Raw genomic sequence first — 22,313 nt, 5'->3', positions numbered from 1 at the left:
AGCGAACAGCAACGCTTATCTAAGACAGGGAACGAAAACTAGTGCCATTTGTTACGCATACTTCTGGATTCTTCCAATTTTAATGTGTGCCCGAGCAAAACAGAGACGCTTTGTATTGATCCGAGATGGACCTCATTAAGCTGGCTTCCAGTAGCACCACATGCATATTGTCACGTGGAGGTGACAAGGTCGATGACACAAATGAAGAGTCGGTGATTGCACAGGAGAAACTCTATTGGGCTGACTTCCGCCCGCAAAATAACTAAGCAACTCGGCGGCGGCGATAGCAACAAATGTGCTCGTCGATCGTCGAACAAAGAATGCCCGTCGCACTCGTCAACGCTACATTAAAAAGCTGCTCATAACAATTAGATAACGTCGCAAACTGCTAGTAGCACAACCTGGAACATTGCAGAAACATACGCGAAAGATCGGAATCTTTGAGACAGATCTCGGCTCATCGTTCGCGACAAAGAAAATGATAGCGCATGGTATCGCGACAGTGAGCATGAACAAACACGGGATACAGAATTGATAAGGGCGCAAGAATAACAATAATAAGGCCGCTTGCCAGTGGCTGTCGTAACAAATAAAGATTTAAACAGTTCGCTGCATTACTGCCCCCCCCCCCTTAAAAACATCGATGTTTCAAAATAAACAGACATGAAATAATATAACCATTGCGAAGCAAACATGAATAGCCTGTAGCGCGCATAATATGCCTTAAGCCGTACAACATGCACAATTTCTGGATGCACTCGGCGCCGCAGCGATGCTGCCGCGCCGCCGGGAACGACTTCATAGTTCAATTGTCCTAGTCGGCGAAGCACCTTGTAGGGGCCGAAGTATTGACGTACGAGCTTTTCGCTCAGTCCGCGGCGGCGAATCGCCGTCCAAACCCAGGCATGATCTCCCGGCTTGTACTCAGCATCGCGTCATCGTAGGTTATAATGTCGGGTGTCCGTTCGTTGCTGATCTTTAATGCGAGTTTGGGCGAGTCTTCGGGCTTCCTCTGCAAGTTGAACGTAGGCAGCGACGTCCAGGTTATCCTCATCGGTTACGTGTGGCAGCATTGCGTCAAGCGTCGTCGTGGGTTCCCTGCCGTACACAAGGCTTAACGGGGTCGACCGGGTTGTCTCTTGGACGGTGGTATTATAAGCGAAGATGGCGTAGGGTAGAATGACGTCCCATGTCTTGTGCTCGGCATCGACGTACATTGCAATCATATCCGCAATAGTTTTGTTGAGACGCTCTGTAAGTCCATTTGTCTGGGGATGGTACGCAGTAGTTCGTCGATGACTTGTATGACTATATTCCAGGATGGCTTGCGTCAGCTCTGCCGTAAATGCCGTTCCCCTGTCTGTGATGAGGACTTCTGGGGCGCCGGGTCGCAAGAGAATTCGTTCGACAAAAAACTTTGCGACTTCTGCCGCAGTACCATTGGGCAGTTCATTTGCTTCGGCGTATCTGGTAAGGTAGTCGGCAGCCACGATGATCCACTTGTTGCCGCCGATGAAGATGGAAAGGGGCCGAGACGATCCATCACAATTTGTTGAAATGGCGGCGTTGGGGGGTGGCGTCGGGTTCAGTAGCCCAGCTAGCCTGATCGGCGGAGTATTGCGTCGCTGGCACTCACGGCATGTTTTTACGAAATGGGCAACGTCGGCAAAGCAGTCGCGGCCAGTAGAAGATGAGAACGCAGAGGTCTATAGAACAAAAAATGGTAAGGATAACATTAAGAGATAGTAAACGTACAGAGTTGGTCAGAGAAATAACCCAAGTCACTGACATTCTAGTGGAAATCAAGAAGAAGAAATGGACATGGGCAGGACATGTAGTGCGAAGATGGGATAACCGATGGTCGCTTACGGTAACAAACTGGATTCCAAGAGAAGGAAAGCGGAGCAAGGGGTGGCAGAAAGTTAGGTGGGCGGATGAGGTTAAGGAGCATGCAGGAGTAAAACGTATGCAGCTAGCACAGGGCCTGGTAAATTAGCAGAATATGAAAGAGCCCTTCGCCCTGCAGGGAGTGCAGTTAGGCTGATGATGATGCATTCATACACACGAAAAATAAGATAGAGTTGCTCGCTACAAAACAGAACCTAGCTTGACTGCCGGTTTCCTTCTAAAGGAAAAATGTTTGGGCATGTTGGTTCATCGTCACAAAGCAGAGCGCAAGAAAACGACAAAGGACGAGGTGAGGACCCAATGCTAGGCAAAATGGATGCACTCTGTTTTTGAAGCTAAATGCTATTGACAAAGGTAATAAAATTAGACGTCGATAGGTTTTCGGACCTTTTAGAGATTCAGAGCTGACATATATTTTTATTACCTTTGAAAATGTCACTTACCTGCAAAAGCAGGTTGTTTTCATAGAGTCTTGCATTGCGCCTATTATCATTAAATTGTTTCTGGATAGTTGTGATATGGCTCTTTGTAAGCGGCTGGAAGATCTCATGATTTTAAGTGTTTCGTTATGTTGATTTTTTGATTGGTTTAGATAATTTTATTTTTAATTTATCGTTTGTCAGCAGTCATTCCGCCGAGATTTTTGCTCTCGGAGTCTCTACTCTCTCGGTATTTCAGACTCTTTTTATGCATGTTTTAAGCGACTCTCATTCACGACGGAATTGCGGAGCAAAAATTCAGTTCTAGATTTGCGGCTGTAATTTAAAAATCACGCGGTAGAGGAGTATGAGCCGAGGGCCGACAAGCCTCCAATAACCTACAGTTCGTCACATTCTAAGCTGGTTAAGAGGATGCTGTCCTTCTTGTCGAGTGCAATTAGCAAGTCATGCCAACACACCATTGCTGAGAGTCTTCGCTCACATGTGGCCCGTTTGGAGGAGGCAGGTTACCCTATGCAGGTGATAGGTTTTGCTGCTCAGGCCCTTCATCGCAAACGGAAATCTGTTAGCCTGAGGGACGAGCAGACAGCAAAAAAATAGAAGATAAAGAGAAAGACCAGATGAAGAGAACATAGCAGTCATCCCCTACATGCGGAGTAAAAGATTTGTTTTCCGCTCCAAAGAAGCTTATGACCCTTTGTTGGTTAAGTTGTCTGACGCGTACGCAATACTCAGCGTGCAATATCAAACACAGGGATCCCTTGGTACCTTGCCAGAAGGAAGTTGTGTACAAAATCTCGCTTTCGTGTAGTAGACGCTACATTGGCCTAACTGGAAGATGCCTTAACGTCCGGCTGCAAGAGTACTCCAATAAAGTCCGCAACATTGCCATAGACGGGCAGTTAGCCTCCCATTGTAAAAAGTGTGACCGGGAGACACCATGCTATCCTTTGTTCGGCCAAACGATTGCTTTGTATGGCCACCGCACCGACCTGATTAAGGATATCGTGGAAGCATCGCTTAGTATGGTCAGGGGATGAATGCATCAGCAAATTGTCAGTGGCTTTATAAAAAAACCTAGCTGGATTTCTTACCTTCGGTGGCACGTGAACATGTCGCATACCTCCGTTCTCTTGTGATACTGAACTGTGTGTATATGTATATAGATTTGGTGTGTGTAAAGGGGGGGGGGGGGGGGGGTGCGCGTGCTCGGGAACAGAAATAAACGTTTTGTTCATAGAAGCGCTTTTTCCTGTCGTCACCTCGTACTTTTTTGCTTTTTGGCACTTTACGTTGTGTCACCGTTTCCTTCACTGAATAACCAATTACTATACTGCAGCAGTGAGCTTCAGACGTGCTTCTGCGGCATAGTCAGCAATTCTTTTGGAGCTCAGTGTGCCTGGTTCACGACGAGTAAATAAAAATTATACTTATATCATTCTTATTGAAGAGAAAACTTTGCTTTTGTTTCGTTTTCATTTGCTCAATACGTCATCCTTTTTTTTTAAGAAAAGAATACAATGGATTTTAGAGCAAGTCAAAGAGGGGAGCGCAATGAGAATCCTTGGAATGCACATTCAGCATTTTAAGATTTGCAACAAAGCAGCTGAGCCGACCTCCCGGGGGATTCTCCTCATCACAAATTGACGAGACGGTCTTAGGAAAGAAAACCGGTTCGTAGGGAAGAAGCCCACTTCTTAGGGAAGAAGACACCTTGCGGCTAGAAGCAATATTTTCTAGCCGTGTCGTGTACTGTCTTTCCTACCGCAATGCTTCGTGAATAACGTTGCGTAGACTACCAAGAGGAGGTGAGGGCTGGACGTGCGCTGCACTTGCAACTGAATAAAAGGAGGTTTCAAAATGCCCGAGCAATGCAACAATTGTAAAAGATGATTCTTTTTGCATCATTGGCAATCAAATTTCTTGCACACGGTAAATGTTATTTGTCCAGAGAAATCTTGCGAGACGCTGAAATTGAGAAATGGGCTAGCGACGCGTCTAAAAGTGCATGGCGAAGGTAATCTAGCATGTCGACCCCGGCCAGATGTATGCGACAGTGAACTCGAATCTGCCGGGGCCGTAGTGTAGCCTGTGCATGCGTTCACTGTGGCGCCGGCGGCGCAGAACCGACTACCTACATTGCCGTGCTTGCTGCCTGCTGCTATATAAGCCCTCGGGTGTGGGACACCGAGCAGTTGCATGCTGTGAAGTCCGAGTTGGGGTGAGCTGATGACGAGTGCTTGCAGCAGTGACCAGGCTTAGATGATGCTTGTGATGACAGCTTTGAATAGAATGGTAATAATAGACTTGAGAGGCAGGTGCAAACACCAGTCGCCCCGATGAAGGTGACTTGAAGAGTTGCTGCAATGTCTCGTGGGAAACAGCTTTCGTGGCTTCCGCATCAGGTGGCGCCGATAGCGCAGGCTGTGGCTGGTGCAACTCACTGAGTGGTGTCTATATTACAAGTGTTTTGGGCGGCTTTCTCTTTTTCGCACAGTTCGCCGTTAAGTCACCATCCGTAGTGAGCGTTTCAGGTGGCCGGACTACAGGGTCACATGCGTATCTGGAGGCAGGAAGCAGATCCCTAGTGCTGGAGATGTGGTTGAAGGCGAGCTTGTGTCAGGACACGATGGCGGGCTCAGGAGAGCAATCTTTCGGAGGGGCACTCTTTATATACTGGTAGTGGTACTGTTTCAGGTGAGAGAACAAGTTTGCGAGGTCGTGCAGGAGGCTCTGGGCTGTCATGGTTCGGGAGGACCCGGCCCGAGGACCAGGAGAATCATGTTTGGACATCTGAGCAGGGTGGTGGGAGGCGCGTCCGGAGAGAGGGTGGGACCGGAGTCGGTGCGAGAATGCTTGGTTGCTTTCGGGCTTGATCTGTCGTACCGGAGACGCTTGGCAGGAGCTACAGAGAACTGGCCAGTGACGGTTGCGGCATGTTGTGCCTTAGGGATGCAGTCCGAGACGAGTACGAAGCTGGCGCGTTGCTTTGCGATGCTTCGCTACAATTCTGTTAACCTATTGGATAAAGAAACTGTTTAAAATGTGCCAATGCTCAGCTGCCAGTCTTACTGCTACTTATTTTATTCTCCTATTTAATAATTTGATTTATAGAGCATGCTGTCTAAAAACCTATACAGAGATGGGATAGCACAGGTCGAAATGACCCGCGGGACACAATGCCAAATTCAGGTTTCTCAAAACCCATGCAAAAAATACAAAGCGCCAAAAGAAAACCAGTTTCAGTCATTAAATGACACGCCAAGGTCAAACGCTGGTTTAATCGCAGCTAGTGCATCCCAATCGACTACTACCGGGGAGAAGAAGGAATATATACCGTTGTTGGCGCGGGTGAACAATGGAGATAATTTATGAGGGCACCTTACGACTGTAGATGATGAAGGTTGGACATAATGGGAAGGGCAGAGATGTAGTAAGAGTTGAAAGAGGAATAGAATTTTTGTTACTCTAGGGGCTAAGGTTGTTCATTCTTATTAATTTCGGGCCCAGTAAAGATACTTTATGAGCAGGGTCTTGCACGGGCGCCTTTGTCTCTCTAAGAGAAATAAAGTTTTGAATTTCAATTCAGAAAGGGAATTAGTATCGATCACAACGGTTATATAAAACTGATCTTTGTAGCAGTTCATGTTTGGTAATGTCTTTCTTTATTATTAATTGAAAGGAGTCTTTTTGTTCGCGATGCACATGAACATGTTTTTGTCAGGATTTAGTTTCACATCCCGAGAGCACTTCAATTCAAAACACCATCAAAAATTCAATTAAGCAAAACTTGGTCAGTTGTATTATTAATAGCTTTAAACAGCAGGTATTCGTCAGCATACGACCGAATACTCATACTTTTATCTGTACAAGAGGTTACGTCATGCACGTAAATCGGGAAATAAAGAGGGCTTGGGAGATTGCTCTATGATACACCGGAATTAACAGAGAACTTAGAGTGATGCTCTTCAATAACAAAGAACTCCTGGCGCATATCGACATATGACTGTATGCAAGGAATTACAGTTTTGTGGTAAACCGGGCTCATTAAGTTTGAATAAGAGTCCGGAATGCGTAATCGCATCTAAAGCTTAGTTAAATTTTAGCAATGCAACGTCAAAGCGACCGGTACTATCGAGAACAGAAGAAAACGAATCTTTCTTTGATTGTCGATTACACATTTCTATCTTGTTTTTTGGCTATGCCTCCAGGTTTGAGCATTCGTGCTATATTCTAATTTCTGGAGTGCCCATCGAATTTATTTCATTCAATTGCCACTCTGGCGCCCCTCACGTTCTCGCCCTTCCTTGTTCCTGCTCTACAGCGCACGTTCTTTTCTGGCGCAATACGTCTGACAAATTGACTCGCCGTCCACATTATTATCTCATCATCATCATCATCAGCCTGACTATACCTACTGCAGGGCGAAGGCCTCTCCCATATTTCTCCAATTAACCAGGTTCTGTGCTAGCTGCATCCCTTTGACCCCTGCGAACTTCTTAACCTCATCCGCCCACCTAACATTCTGCAGCCCCCTGCTATGCTCTCCTTCCTTTGGAATCCAGTTTGTTACCTTTAGCGACCATCGGTTATCCTCTCTTCGCACTACATGTCCTGCCCATGTCCATGTCTTCTTCTTAATTACCACTAGAAGGTCGGTAACTTGAGTTATTCCTCTGACCCACTCTAGACGCTTCCTATCTCTTAATGTTACCCCTACCATTTTTCGTTCCGTAGCCATCTGGGTTGTCCTCAACTTAAGTACAACCCTCTTGGTTAGCCTCCACGTTTCAGCCTCATAGGTGGGTACAGGTAAGATGCAACTACTGTATATTTTCCTCTTGAGCGATACCGGTAAGCTGCTAGTCATAATCTGCGTGTGCTTGCCAAATTCCCTCCATCTCAATCCTACTATTCTTGTTACTTTCTTTTCATGCTCCGGATCTGCGGTTACTACCTGTCCTAAGTAGAGATATTGCCTAATAATTCCAGCACGTCGCTACCTAACGTAAACTGCTGTTCCTTTCCGAGGCTGTTGAACATTACCTTAGTCTTCTGCATAATGATTTACAAGCCTACCTTTATAATTATCCTGTCTAAGTCATCAATCATTACTTGCAGTTCACCCCCCGAGTTGCTAACCAAGGCAATCTAATCAGCAAATCGCTGATTACTGAGGTATTCTCTATCTACCCTTATGCCTAACTACTCTCATTCCAAGTCTCTGAATACTTCCTCTAAGCAAGATTTGAATAGTACAGGGGAGACCGTGTCTCCTTGCCTAACACCTTTATGGGAATTTTGTTACTTTCTTGGGGGAAGGGGATTTTATATCCACTCATCCGCTTCCCCCAGTGCAGGGTAGTAAACCGGTTGCTTTGACTGGTTAACCCCCTGCCTTTCCTTCTCATCTTCCTTCTCCTTGTTACTTTCCTTATGCAGAACTGTGGTTGCTGTGCAGCCACTATATATATCTTCCAGCTCTTTCACGTACGGCTCGTCTACCCCCTGATTTCGCAATACTTGCATCACCGCCTAAGTTTCAACTGAGTCAAATAATTTTTCGTAATCAATGAATGCTATGTATAAGGGCTGGTTATATTCCGAGCATTCTTCTATCACCTGATTGATGGTATGGATATGATCGATAGTAGAGTACCGTTTCCCAAAACCTGCTCGATCCTTTGCTTGATTGCTATCTAAGGGTGTCCTAATTCTATTTGCGATTACCTTAGTAAATACCTTATATGTAACAGACAGTCACCTGATTGGTCTGTAATTTTTAAGGTCCTTAGAGTCCCGTTTCTTATGAATGAGGATAATGTTTGCATTCTTCTATGGTTCCGGTACCGTCGATGACACCAGGCACTGCGTATTAAGGGTGGCCTGTTTTTCTAGCCCAATATCCCCCCCCCCCTCCCCGTCCTTCAACAAATCTGTAGTTATCTGATCTTCTCCAGCAAATTCTTCCCTTTTCATATTTTCTAATGCTTTCTTGACCTTACCCTTCGTCACTGGTGGAACGTCTGACTGTTTTTCCCTACCGCCAATCTCATTACGGTCTTGACTACTTTGGCTACTGTAGATATCTGTATAGAACTCCTCGGTTACTTTGACTATCTTGTCCATATTCGTGATGACGTTGCCCGTCTTGTCCCTTATTGCACACATCTGATCTTTGCTATGCCCAATTTCTTCTTTACCGCTTTAAGACTTCCCCTGTTCTTTACAGCATGCTCAATTTTTTCCATGTTATACTTCCTTATATCGGCCACCTTGCGCTTATTGATTAACTTTGATATCTCGGCCAATTCTATCTGGCCTGTTGGATTTCAAGCTTTCATACTCTGGAGTTTCTTAAACCTTTCTTCTCCTTAGACAGTTCATCGGTATCCTCTCTAACTATCCTACCACCTACTTCTACTGCGCACTAAGTAATGATATGTCTGAAATTATTGTTTATTGCTTCTAGGGTAATGTCGCCATCCTCGGTTAGAGCTGAATATCTACTCTGTAGCGAGATCCTGAACTCTTCTGCCCTTCTCCTCACCGCTATTTCGTTGATGGGTTTCTTTCTTACTAATGTGTTGCGTTCCTTCTTCAGATTTAGGCTAATTCGGGACCTCACCATCCTGTGGTCACTGCATCGCACTTTCCCGATTACCTCTACATCTTGCATAATGGCGGGGGTTGAACACATTATGAAGTCGATTTCATTTTTAGTCTCTCCGTTAGGACTTTTCCATGTCCATTTCCGGTTCTTCCGTTTGCTGAAGAAGGTATTCATGATTCGTAAGTTATTGCGCTCTGCAAACTGGACTAGTAACTCCCCCTGCTATTCCTAGAACCAATGCCAGTGTCAGCTACTGCCTGGTCTCTTGCTTGCTTTTTCCCTACTTTGGCATTGAAGTCATCCATTAGTGCAGTATATTCCGTCTTTATGTTTCGCATTAATGATTCTACATCTTCGTAGAAGCTTTCGACTGCCTGGTTATCATAACTACATGTAGGTGCATAAGCCTGTACAACCTTCAGTGTATACCGCTTATTAAGCCTAATTACGATGCCTGCCACCCTCTCATTAATATTATGAATTTAATCTTATTACCCGCTATATACTTATTGACAAGAAAACCTACTCCTAGTTGTCGCCTCTCCGGTAAACCTCGATAACACATTACATGCCCATCGTTCAGTACAGTATATGCCTCATTCAGCGTCCTAACCTCACTAAGCCCTATGACATCCCATTTCGTACCTTCTAGTTCCTCTAACAGCACTTCTAAACTAGCTTCACTAACTCGGGTTCTAGCGTTACACGTTGCCAGGGTCAGTTTCCAATGGCGGCCTGTCCATGGGAGCCAGGAATTCTTAGCACCCCCTGCTGAGTCACAGGTCTGACCGCCGCCGTGGTCTGTTGCTCCGCAGCCGCTGGTGACTGAGGGCCGGGGTTTTATAGAACTTATCATGAGAGGTTGCGGCCAATTACCGCAACATGGTGGCCAACTTCTGTTCCGGTATTATCCCCTAGGCAGACATAATTGCTCCCGTCTAGGTCATGCTCGCAAAATCAACTTTGAACCTGCACCCATCCAAGTTTCCCATTTCTCCTCTCGTAATGATGGTAAATGCATGCAATAGTCTGCTGTCCATCCTAACAAAAAGAACCCACACGTCGTATTCCCAGTCTGTGTTTCAAACACTTCTTTGTGCCGATAACCTTTTTGTAATAATTCTTACACCATTCAGCATGCTTAAAGGAAACCACCTAATTTATGTGAAGTCTCTGCCAAGCTCAGGGCACCAGTTGGAGGTGAGCGAATTTCAAAACGGAAGTTGCTTTTGTGGAGATAGTACAACGCCTCGTAGCTATCGAAACAGCCGATGGCCCCACGTGTTTCGCTTCCACTCTCACTTCCATTCGTGTGCAAACAGTGGAATAAATAAAAACACACAGCTATCCAACGTCTTCTTGAAACAAATTTAAGTTGAGAGACGGCTTGTCATATGGACATATGGATAAGCGCCACAATATCATTTGACCACTGTTAAAAATCAATAAGACGTGTGGTCGTTGGGGACAGTTGGTACTCGTGCAGGCCGTCGGATTACGAGCGGCAAGCTACTTCGCCTGCTCATCCAACGACCCTTTGCTTGTTGGAAAACTATCCTTCCCCGATGTGACTTATTCACGACAGGGCGATAGTTGATCAGGCTTGGGCTGAGAGATTTCTCCATTTCGTCCCAGGACATCACGTTTTACCCATGGTTCTGGGTCCCATATTAGAAAGCAATGAGGATTAAGCTACTTAAATCCAGTCAGGAGATTTTAGCTTAAAATAAACGGGACTATGGTGCGCCATTGCTAAGAAGGTTTTTTTCAAGCGCGCATCGCGCGCATTTTTCGAAACCGTTAAGCGTTTTCGCACACTGCTACATGCCCGCCGATAGGCATGAAAATGTACTTGGTAAGCATTACCAGCATTCAGCGGGGTCCACATGAGCAGTATCAGTTGTGCTCCCCATTCCATCGCTGTTTCTTGAGCATCTGTTCTGTTGGTGCAATGCGACGCATCTTCGGAATGCCAAAAGCCACCACACCTTTCCTCAAAGCCCGAAGTGCTAGCACGGGCAGCTAGCTTTCGGCGCTGCATAAGCGCACATTATGTTCAAACGATTATCTTCCTCTCACCCAGAGGTGCCCCGCCGAATAACTAAAAACAGTTGGGGATGGGGGAGGGGGAGGGAAGGGTACAGAGGAGAGATCTAAGCAGCCGATTATGCTCTCGCACCGGCGCCGTGGGCTACTACCCTAGAACCCACCCTCAAACTTTGGTCGGGAACTGCTTAAATATGAACACGCACTGAGAATTACATATTTTCGGACGATACTACGCTGGTCGGCGGATCCTATTTGTTACTGCCAGTTTTCTTAGTTCCTTCTCCCTTTTTTATGGACACTGTCCTAGTCAAACTGCTGATGTTGCGAACACTTCGTTGTTGTCTGGCCTAACCACTTTACACTCTCATGATGTTCTTCATGCATTATATTTCAGCAAGTAATAGTCCGCTTTATTTTACCCTGTTTTCGCAGTCGTTTTCTTTACATTTTCTTGCACCAGTAATTTCGGTTGGTTTGTGGGGTTTAACGTCCCAAAGCAACTCAGGCTATGAGAGACGCCGTAGTGGAGGACTCCGGAAATTTCGACCACCTGTGGTTCTTTAACGTGCACTGACATCGCACAGCACACGGGTGCCTGGCCTTTCGCCTCCATCGAAAAGCGGCCGCCGAGGCCGGTATTCGATCCCGCATCCTTGGGAACAGTAGTCGAGCACCGTAACCACTACGCCACCCCGGCGGGGCGCACCAGTAATTTCGATATTCGTATGAGAATTTCGGTTTTTCTATTAATGTATTTTTCTCATCTTTTCGCCCTTCCCCACTACTCACCATATGTAAGTTGAGCGCTAAGGGTACTGTGAAATAAACAAAATGTTGGGTTCGCTGTAACTGTCATTCGTTGTGCCTACTCTCTGGATTTAAAATAAGCCGTATGGTCTCGTAGCGCCATAAATTTTCCACGCGTTAAAAGCCGGTGGTGCTGCAGTAGGGGAATGACCTATGCGCCGTGCCTCCCAGCATATTCCATTTCCGTTCTGTTCGTGTCAGTAAAGATGAAAATGTATAAACGTAACTTGCTTGCTAGTGGTGCTGTTGCTGGGGATCCGTAAAACATATTGCTCTAATCGCAAACGACAGTATACAGCTCATCATTTGGTTACAAAGGATCGAGTGGTACACGTTTGTAACATCAAGCTAGAATGAATCGGCGAGGCCCGCGCTTGGCTCCGATTTGACCTTCATGATATTTTAGAGCAGATAAAGAAAGGAATATTGTAAGGAGGCTCACAATATTAGCTTCGTGCGCCGAAATGTATCCGCATTCATTGTATGCATTGAAGATTGCACGAACATACGTTTCCCTACTGCTTGCCGGAAGCGAAGCGGGTGCCAATGTTGCGCGGGCAATGTTCCCAGTGCACGTTCTGCTTGGTGAATTAGAGGTGATGGACTAACGTAACTTTATATGCACAAAAAACCAAACGGTTCTTCATTTGAAGTCTTGTTAGAAATTTAGTGGAAGTCCTTCAGGCCACGTGGCATTTTCATGGCAGTGGACGTCCGGTCGCGTATCGTCTAAGCGACCGCTTAACAACTACGTATCCTACATTCAAACTGCTCGCTAGAGCGTTAGAGCACCTGTACGGATCGCGCGGCCAAAATGGATACGTCTACTCTTCGCATCAAAGTATTACCAGCGTTCCGCAAATTGGGTTCCGCGGACTCAAAGAATTCGCGAAGGGAATTGTTTGTTTCGTGAAACCCATCATCTTCATTATCGCCATAAGCCGCACTAAACCCGCTGCAGCGCGAATACCTATCCGATATGCCTCCAATTAATCCGATTTTGTTCTAGCTGCGGCCATTTGACCCTTGCGAACTTCTTAATCTCATCCTCCCACCTAACTTTCTGCCGCCCTCTGCTAAGCTTTCCTTCTCTTGGAATCTATTTTGTTACCCTACGCAACCATCTGTTATCTTCTCATCGCACTACATGTCCTGCCCATGCCCATTTGTTCTTCTTAATTTCCACTAGAATGTCGGGAGCTTGAGTTATTTCTCTGACCCCTCTGCACGCTTCCTATCTCTTAAGGTTACCCCTACCATTTTTCGTTTCATATCCCTCTGAGTTGTCCTCAACTTAAGTAGAACCCTCTTGGTTAGTCTCCACGTTTCAGCCCCATAGGTAAGTACAGGTAAGAGGCAACTGTTGTATACTTTTCTTTTAAGCGATACCGGTAAGTCGCTAGCCATAATCTACAAGTGCTTCCCAAATGCGCTCCATCCCAATCTTATCCTCCTTATTGTTTCCCTATCATGGTTCGGGTCAGCGATTACTACCTGTCCTGATTAGACATATTCGCGTACTATTTTCAGTGCTTTTCCTACCTGCGTCATCGATAATTATTTGCACTTTATCCTCTCTGTTATATGGCAAGGCAATGTCATCAGCGAATCAAAGCTAATTGAGGTATTCTCCATCTACTGTTCGAGACTGAAAATAATATCGCTGAAGTAACAAACACAAGAGAGAACGACGCATGACGAACACTAACTTCATCTGACCTTTATTCACTGTCAAGACAGCAAATGTAAAGAAATTTTATGGCATGCGCATGAAAAACAATACGACGCTTCAAACAAGCCGTTCAAGATATGTCATCTCGGTCTTGAAGAGACGAAACGACGTATCACTACTACATATTTTCCCTCTATTTATTTTGTGAAACGCCTCCAAGACCTTGCGTGCCTTCAAATCTCTACTTCTGCCCAGAATATTTATCTCATGAAGCCGTGGTTCACATATCTGGCAATGCACTCATCTTTTCCCCCCGGCGCATGCTCTGTCGCTCGGTTGCACACGAAACAATTTGCACATGCTGTGAAAGATGTGCACCTCCTGTTCTTTTTTTTTTTTTGTTTTTTTTTGCAATCGTGCATGTTCAGCTGCACGGTTATTCACGCAGCGCCCCGTTGGCCCACATTGGCTTTACCGCAGGTCAGTGGTATCTCATATACCACTCCTGTGGAGCACTTCACTTACTGCTTGCCTTGTTTTTTGCTACAAGCGCCCTTCTTTTCATCGCTCGCTATGCACGCGCATGATTGTGCCAGCTTTCGTGGAACGGAAAATACGACAGGCACGCCATGTCGATTTGCCACCTTTTTCACATAGGGCGTAGCCTTGTGAACATAGGGTACCACTTCTGGGTTCACGCTTGGCTTTTCTGGCTCGCACAACATTTTGAACATTGCAAGGCTAATTTTCCTTAGGAGAGCTACAGCAACGCCAGCGATTACCGGATACTTTACGCTTATCTACCCTTATCCCTAACTGCTCCCATTCCAAGCCCCTGAATACTTCCTCTAAGCAAGCTGTGAATAATACTGGGGAGATCGTGTCTCCTTGCCTAACCCTTTCTTTATATGAATTTTGTTACTTTCTTTATTCAGAACTATGGTTGCTGTGCAGCCAATATATATGTCTTCCGGTACTTTATAATTGGGCTCGTCTACCCCTGATTTGGAGATGCCTGCATTACCGATGAGGTTTCTATTGAGTAACATGCTTTTTCGGTTTGGTTCGGGTTGGTTTGTGGGGTTTAACGTTCCAAAGCAACTCAGGCTATGAGAGACGCCGTAGTGGAGTACACCGGAAATTTCGACCACCTGGGATTCTTTAACGCTAACCCCATCGCCTGTCATCTGTCCCGGCGCAGCGCATCAGCGCGACCCAGCCATCTTCAGCGGCATCGATGACACGGATGTGGAAGACTCTTTGGCGTCGTAATAACGCGAAAGTGCGTAAAACAAGCGGGATGACACCGTGAAGCTCACAAACGTTTTTTTTTATTTGAGCGACGTTGCCATTCTATGGTTTCGCAACCATGAGAGTGACATCTCTACATGGATGGCTCTCAAGACTAGCCTGACCGAAGTTTTTGGCCGTCCCACTATACGTAAGCTTCGCGCCGAGCAACGCTTGCAAAGTCGGGGACAAGAAACCGGCGAAAACTTCACCAGTTTCATAGAAGATGTCGTCGACCTCTGCAAGCGCGTAAACCCTACCATGAGCGACGCAGAGAAGATCGGGCACATTATGCAAGGAATTGACGATGACACCTTCCAGATGCTAATCGCCAAAAACCCCCAAACTGTGTCCGATGTTATCAGCTTCTGCCAAAGCTTCGATGAGCTGCGCAAAAAGCGGCTTTCCACAGGACGTGCTGGCCTTCAGTAGGCCACTATTTGCAGCTTGGCTCTCTCCGGGGACGGTGCCCTGTACCAGCAGTCGCTCATTATGCACATTCAACAGTTTGTTCGTCAGGAAGTCGCACGCCAGCTGTAATCGCCTAAGGGAGATAAAACCGCAGCAGACACAGGACGGAGGCTGGAGACAACACAGGGTGGTACTGGCAACTGAAAAGTTTAATAAAAAAACAGGGGCCTTTAAAGACAGATGGTACATGTGACCTTACAATCAGGTAAAGTGGACTGAAACATGAAAGCCAAACAGGACCTTCGGCGAAACTTAAAACACTACAATCAGCACGTGGAAGTTGATAAAAGGATGATAATAAACATAATCTGTAAAAGAGGAAATCATTACAAAATAATCTGAACAATCTACTTTCAACTTTCAACGGACAACGCAGCAGTCGACTGAATTCCCCTGGAATTGCCTACGCCCTCAACTTCCAAGGAGAGACAAAAGAAAAGTGGGTGTTGTTCCAGTTACTTTCCTCGGCAATGCGACAGTTCCTGCAGAAGTGGAGGCAGTGTTACAGCATGGCCCAAAGTACTGCTTGGAACCATTGGTTGACAAGTATGACCTCCTAGCGTCAGTACATCGAGTGGCCAACAAGGCACCGGCTGAAGAGAGAGCATCCTGCGTTTTTGAAAGCGTCGAAAGTTTGAGAAGGCATTTTACGAAGTCCGGTAGTTCAAAAGTTTTGCGTGAAGTGGCGGGTTTTTTTCGCAATAGCGATATTGCTCTACTTCAGGCTGGCAAGGAAGGTGGTTTCACCGTACTCCCACAGGGCTTATTTCAAGAAAAAGCCATTAATGCTGTGAGTAAGAATTTCAAGCCTGTATCTAAAAAGCCTTTGAAAGTGAAAAGCGAGGCACTTGCTCTCTTGGGCGGTCTGACCGCCTAGTTGCAGCGTCGAGGTCCGGCATTGCAGGTGCCAACTCAGCGCTGCCCGTCAATGTTGAAGAGTTGTTTTACTCGATACCGCACGAAGAACTTTTCAGCGCAGTAAGAGAGTTGATTGACGTTTGCGGAGTGGTTAGGTTCCAGAACTCCTGTGGTGTTTCACCAGATTCTTTTCTGGAGCTCCTTTCTTTTTATCTTTGTTCCACCAATGTGTCTTTTGACGAAAAATTGTACGTTCAGAAGAAGGGAATATGTATAGGATCTAGCGTCGCCCCTGTGCTGTGTGAAATCTTTCTTGCGCATTTAGACCGTTTGCTTGAGCTTAAGCTAACACAACCCTTCATTGCAAAGATATTTAGATACGTAGATGATTTTTTGATTATTTAGAAACTTTCATCCGATGACGTCGTAGCAGAAGTAGCTAACGAGATATTAGGCGACTTTTCTAGTTGCTCAAGGTTTCTTAAATTCACTGTGGAACTTCCACAAAAGGCTTCCACTCAGTTTAGCTCTTAAACTGCTTTTTAACCACAGTGATCATGTGTGTTGGGCCTTCCAACCCAGGACGAGGAAAGCCTTGTTGCCTTTCGATTCTTTTCATTCGAATGTGGTGAAGCGAGGCCTAGCCTCTTCATGTTTTAGATCTGTGGTTTTAAAATCATGCGTTCACATGCTGCATTCTAGTTTTCATCTTCAAGTGGAGCGACTGGAGAAGGCAGGTTACCCGAGTTTCCTGTTAAGGGCGATTGCCGAATCGGTGGCCAAGAAGCTACGCAAGAAAGAAAAAGAAAAACAGCCTGTCTCCTTACAAACTACTAGCCAGAAGAAACTTGAAGTCATTCCTTACATTCATAAGGTTTCACATAATCTTAAAAAGATTTCAGGTAAATATGGCGTTGATATTGTTCTTTCTGCACCTTGCAAACTGTCCAGATTGTGCAATTTGGTGGGAAATAATGTTTCCAGATCAGGCACGTGTGGCATAAAACACCTAGAAGTAAACAAGCGTGTTGCATGTGCGAAAGTGGTTATTTACAAGATTCCCCTCTGTTGTGGGCGTGTTTATGTTGGACAAACCGGTAGGTGCTTAAATGATCGTTTACGAGAACAGGTGCGTTCCTTGGGGGAGGCAGGGGGCTCGAATTAGCCGATTCACTGCCGCAGTTGTCGGAGCTGTTGCCCACAGCTCAGCCAGACTGAGATTATAGGAAGAAGGAATGGACAACTTGAAAGAGAGATTGTAGAGGCGGTTGCCATCCAGCGTTCGCATCCAGATGAATGCGTTAGCTCACCTTCTGTCGCTCTCCTCCAAAAAGAACTAGATTTTCTTGTCATGTGACTTCTTGGGTGGTTTTTTTTACTTTTTTGTTTTTATGCATCCACTTTCTCCCCTGGTTGTCGGTCGTTTAAAAAGAAAAATGGGAAATTTTTTTTAACCTCTTCTTTTGGATTCGTTTCATGCTCATCTAGTGCGGAGATCTTTGTCTTTTCATTCATGTGCTGTTGTAGATTGTTTAGATTCTTTTGTAATGATTTCCTCTTTTACAGATTATGTTTGTTATCATCCTTTTATCAACTTCCACATGCCGATTGTTGTGTTTTAAGTTTCGCCGAAGGTCTTGTTTGGTTTTCATGTTTCAGTCCACTTTACGTGATTGTAAGGTCACATGTACCATCTGTCTTTAAAGGCCCCTGTTTTTTCAACAAACTTTTCAGTTGCCAGTACCGCCCTGTGTTGTCTCCAGCCCTCGTCCTGTGTCTGCTGCGGTTTTATTTTCCTTATGTCTGACCAACTGGCCTACACATCTACCCTGTTAATCGCCTACCTGCCCGCCAGCACCTGCACCTGCGCCGCCGCTCACTCCCACTCTTCAGCGTATCATACAAGAGCAGGTCGCTGAGGTTCTGCCTTCCCCTCCTCAGCAGCCCCTGGTGGCGGATCCTGTCACGTACGCTGATGTTTTAGTGCGGCCACCACCACCTGTCGCCCCTGTGTACTACCGGCCTTCCCTCCTATACGAGCCTCAAGGACCTCAGCAAATTCAGCAACCTACAATTCCCCTTATCGTCAGGTTCTCCACCATCGGTCTCAGCCACAGCCTTCCAACCCCTGGCGCACACAAGACAACCGACCTATTTGCTACGCCTGTGGAGTCGCTGGCCATGCTGCTCGTTTGTGCCGTAATCGTGGCCCTCGTCCCTACGACTATACACGTGAGCCGACGTACAATCTTCCCCCGTCCCCCTCGCCCGTATTCCCTGAGCCTCCTCCTCAGTCCTCTTCAAGTTACGACCTCCGCTCCCACTGCTCGCCTTCTCCTGGCCGTCGTTCTCGTTCTCCAATGCTCCGCTGCCAATCAACCGTTCACACGGAACACTAATGGCCGCAGTTCCGGAGGTAAGAACTGCGCCATTAGGGACTAACTCAAGACTTGTTTCCGTACTAGCCAATATTATTACCGTATTCATTGAGGGAGTTCCTGTCGAAGCACTTGTAGACACTGGCGCAGCCGTTTCAGCTCGTAATTACGCCCTCTGTCGCAAACACAAAAAGGTAACGACACCGCGTCCTGCTGTTTCTCTTCGCACCGCCAGCGCTCAGGACAGTCGACCATAAGCCGCCTGCACCGCCTGCCTTGTCATCGACGATCGTTCATTACACAATAGAATTCCTCGTCCTCGCCCGCTCATCACACGACGTCATCCTTGGTTGGGACTTCCTCTCCAATCATAACGCCATAATAGACTGCGCCCGTGCTCAACTTGAGTTATCACCCCTCAATGAGACTTCTTTCGACGCATCCGCTGCTGCTGCCGCTACCGTGTACGTCGAAGAGGACACCGACGTTCCGCCTTTCTCCTCAGTGCTTGTGACTTTATTGTGCTGCTCTTTCCGATGCCACTGTCATCTACACAGCCTCGTTACAATGTGCTGACCAAAAACCCGTGTTGCTGCCCCATGCTGTGCTGACAATTTTTCTCAGCTCAAGTGCTATTTTTGTTTGTAACCCGTGCCCGTACCCTACCACTTTGCGCCATGGTCAGTCACTGGGTAGCATTGCTTTGCTCTATTCCACTCCCACCTATCCCTTCGCCGATACAACCGCCGGCCTTCACATCAGCGCCATAACGCCTCTTCCTGTCCCCACTCCATCTTCCCTCGAAGTTTTCCACCGGTTCATCGACGCTGGCCTGACGCCATTACAACGAGCCCAGCTTGTCGCCATCCTACAACGTTTCGCGGCTTCGTTCGACTCCCAGCAATCTTCGTAGGAGCGCACAACTACCGTTACCGTATTGATACCGGCACCCAAGCCCCTTTGCGCCAGCGTCCGTACCGTGTTTCAGCCGCCGAACGCCGCATTATTGATGAACAGGTGATCGACATGCTCCAGCGCAACGTGATTCAGCCATCGCATAGCCCTTAGGCGTCTCCGGTCGTCCTGGTCAAGAAAAAAGACGATTCCATCCGATTTTGTATAGACTACCGCCGAATGAACAAGATCACGCTCAAGGACGTTTATCCTCTCCCTCGTATCGACGACGCCCTTGACTGCCTGCAGGGAGCTGAATTCTTTTCTTCAATAGATTTGCGTTCCGGCTAGTGGCAGGTACCGATGGCAGAGGCCAATCGCCCAAAAACCGCTTTCGTTACACCCGACGGGCTCTATAAGTTTCCATGCCATTCGGACTTTGCAATGCCCCTGCGAGATTCGAACGCATGATGGACAACCTACTAAGAGACCTCAAATGGCACACTTGCTTTTGTTACCCGGACGACGTTGTCATCTTTTCCCCGGATTTTCCATCTCACCTCCAGCGCCCTGAGACTGTTCTGCGATGCCTGACCGACGCTGGCCTCCAATTAAATTTAAAAACTGCCGTTTCAGAGCACGGTAGCTAACCGTTCTCGGACATGTCTCCAAGGATGGCTCCCGATCCGGCAAAATTGCGCGCTGTGGCAGACTTTTCCAAGCCAACTAATGTGAAAGAACTCCGGAGCTTCTTCGGCCTCTGCTCGTACTTCCGCCGCTTCGTACGCAATTTCGCCACGATCATCGACCCTCTCACCAAGCATCTGTCCAGCCAAGATCTTTCAGCCTGGTCACCGCACTGTGATGATGCCTTCATGACACTCCGCCACCTTCTGACGACTCCACCAATCCTGCGTCGTTTCGACCCATCTCCCACGGAAATTCATACTGATGTCAGCGGCGTCGGCCTGGGCGTAGTAACGCTCAGCGGAAATCTGGCTTTGATCACTACGTTGTTGCTTACGCCAGTCGGACCCTAACAAAAGCTGAAGCAAACTAGTCCGTCACCGAGAAAGAGTGTCTTGCTATCCTCTCGGAAACACCACAATTTCGCCCCTACTTGTATGGCCGTTCTTTTGATGTCGTCACCGATCATCACTCCCTCCGCTGGCTGTCTTTGAAAGATCCTTCTGGTCGACTGGCACGTTGGGCGCTGAGGCTCCAAGAATACGACATAACGTCATCGAAAGATGAAGTTAATGTCCAAAAAAAATAATGGCCGTTAATAATGGCCGTGAACATGCCGATACTGATGCTCTTTCACGTTCTCCCTTGCCGTCTGAAGCCACTCTTGCTATATCCGTTCCACATCCCACCGACATGCCCACCGATATGACTTCCGAGCAACGCAAACACGCATGGATCGCTTCACTCCTGGATTTTTTATCTGGCCGCGCTTCACGACCTCCTTGCCGCCCTCTTCGTCGCCAGTCTCACCATTTCGCCATCAGAGACAAGCTCCTCTACCGTAGGAATTACCTTCCGAATGGTAGAAAGTGACTGCTTGTAATTTCGACCCATCTGCGCTCTGTGATTTGCTCTCATTACCACGATGATCCCCAGTGTGCCCACGCCGGCTTATTGAAAACCTTCACCCACCTGTGACAGCGGTACTACTGGCATGGGATGCACCGTAATGTTCGCCGGTTCGTCCAGTCCTGCCAAGAGTGTCAACGCCGACACCACCCACCTCGCAAGCCCCCCGCTCTTCTGCAGCCGCTGACCTGCCCAGCGCATCCCTTTGAGTGCGTTAGAATCGACCTGTACGGCCCGCTTCCTAGCACATCCACATGCAATCGCTGGATAATCGTTGCCATTGATCATCTCACATGCTACGTCGCAACGGCGCCTTTGCCATCTGCTACAGCCCAAAACATTGCTTCCTTCATCCTCCATCCCATCATTCTTCGCCACGGAGCTCCCAAAGAATTGCTGAGCCTTCCTTTCTGAAGTTGTCGAAGCCGTTCTTAGAGAATGCAAAATCCTTCACCGCGCCACCTCCGCGTACCATCCGCAAACAAATGGAATGGTTGAGCGTTTTAACCGCACCAAGCTGGCAATGCATGCAGCTTCCGACCCCTCCAACTGGGACCACGTTCTTCCATTCGTCACATTCGCTTATAACTCTGCCACTCAAGCAACCACCGGATTCTCTCACTGTCGTGAGCCCTCTTGTACCATGGATATTATTCCCCCTTAGCAACCGGATACTTCCGAATTCACGACTGTTCCACAAGCTGCAACTTATGCTGAAGAATGCCGCCAGCTTGCCCGGTCCTCCTCTTCTCACGCCCAGCAACAGCAAAAAAGCAGCCGAGATCAATCTGCACTTCTTCCTACTTACCGTACAGACTTTTTGGTCTGGCTATGGGTGCCTTCCTCCAGTCCCGGCCCTTCATCCAAACTTCTGAGCAAGTATCAGGGCCCCTACCGTATTGTCAAGCAAACATCCCCTGTCAACTACCTCATCGGACCCCTTACGCCATCCACTGACCACCTTCGCCGGAATCGTTAAATACTACATAGTAACCGCCTGAAACCTTACTACGATCTTGCTATCGTCACATTGCCATAAGCCGCCAGGATGGCGTCTTTTCGCCCGAGGGAAGTTGTAAAACAGGTATTCGGCTCTGATATGTTCAGCGCCTGATGCTGAAGAGTACGACGACAACCATGTTCAACGCGCGTGACGGTCAGGAATGAAAACGGCGACGAAGCTCGCTCCGACACTCGTGCGTGCGCTGACACAAGTTCTACGACTAATCGCCGAGCGTTCCGTTGACTGTTGATGGCATAGAGCCCTGTTCAAAGTCCTCTATTATAATTTTCCTAGAGCTATAATGATTGGAACTCCTTATCTAACTTTGATGTAC

The sequence above is a fragment of the Amblyomma maculatum genome, chromosome 10, assembly GCF_055883805.1.
Source record: "Amblyomma maculatum isolate TAMU_Amacu chromosome 10, ASM5588380v1, whole genome shotgun sequence".
NCBI lineage: Eukaryota > Metazoa > Arthropoda > Arachnida > Ixodida > Ixodidae > Amblyomma > Amblyomma maculatum.
This window is presented reverse-complemented; position numbering follows the sequence as displayed.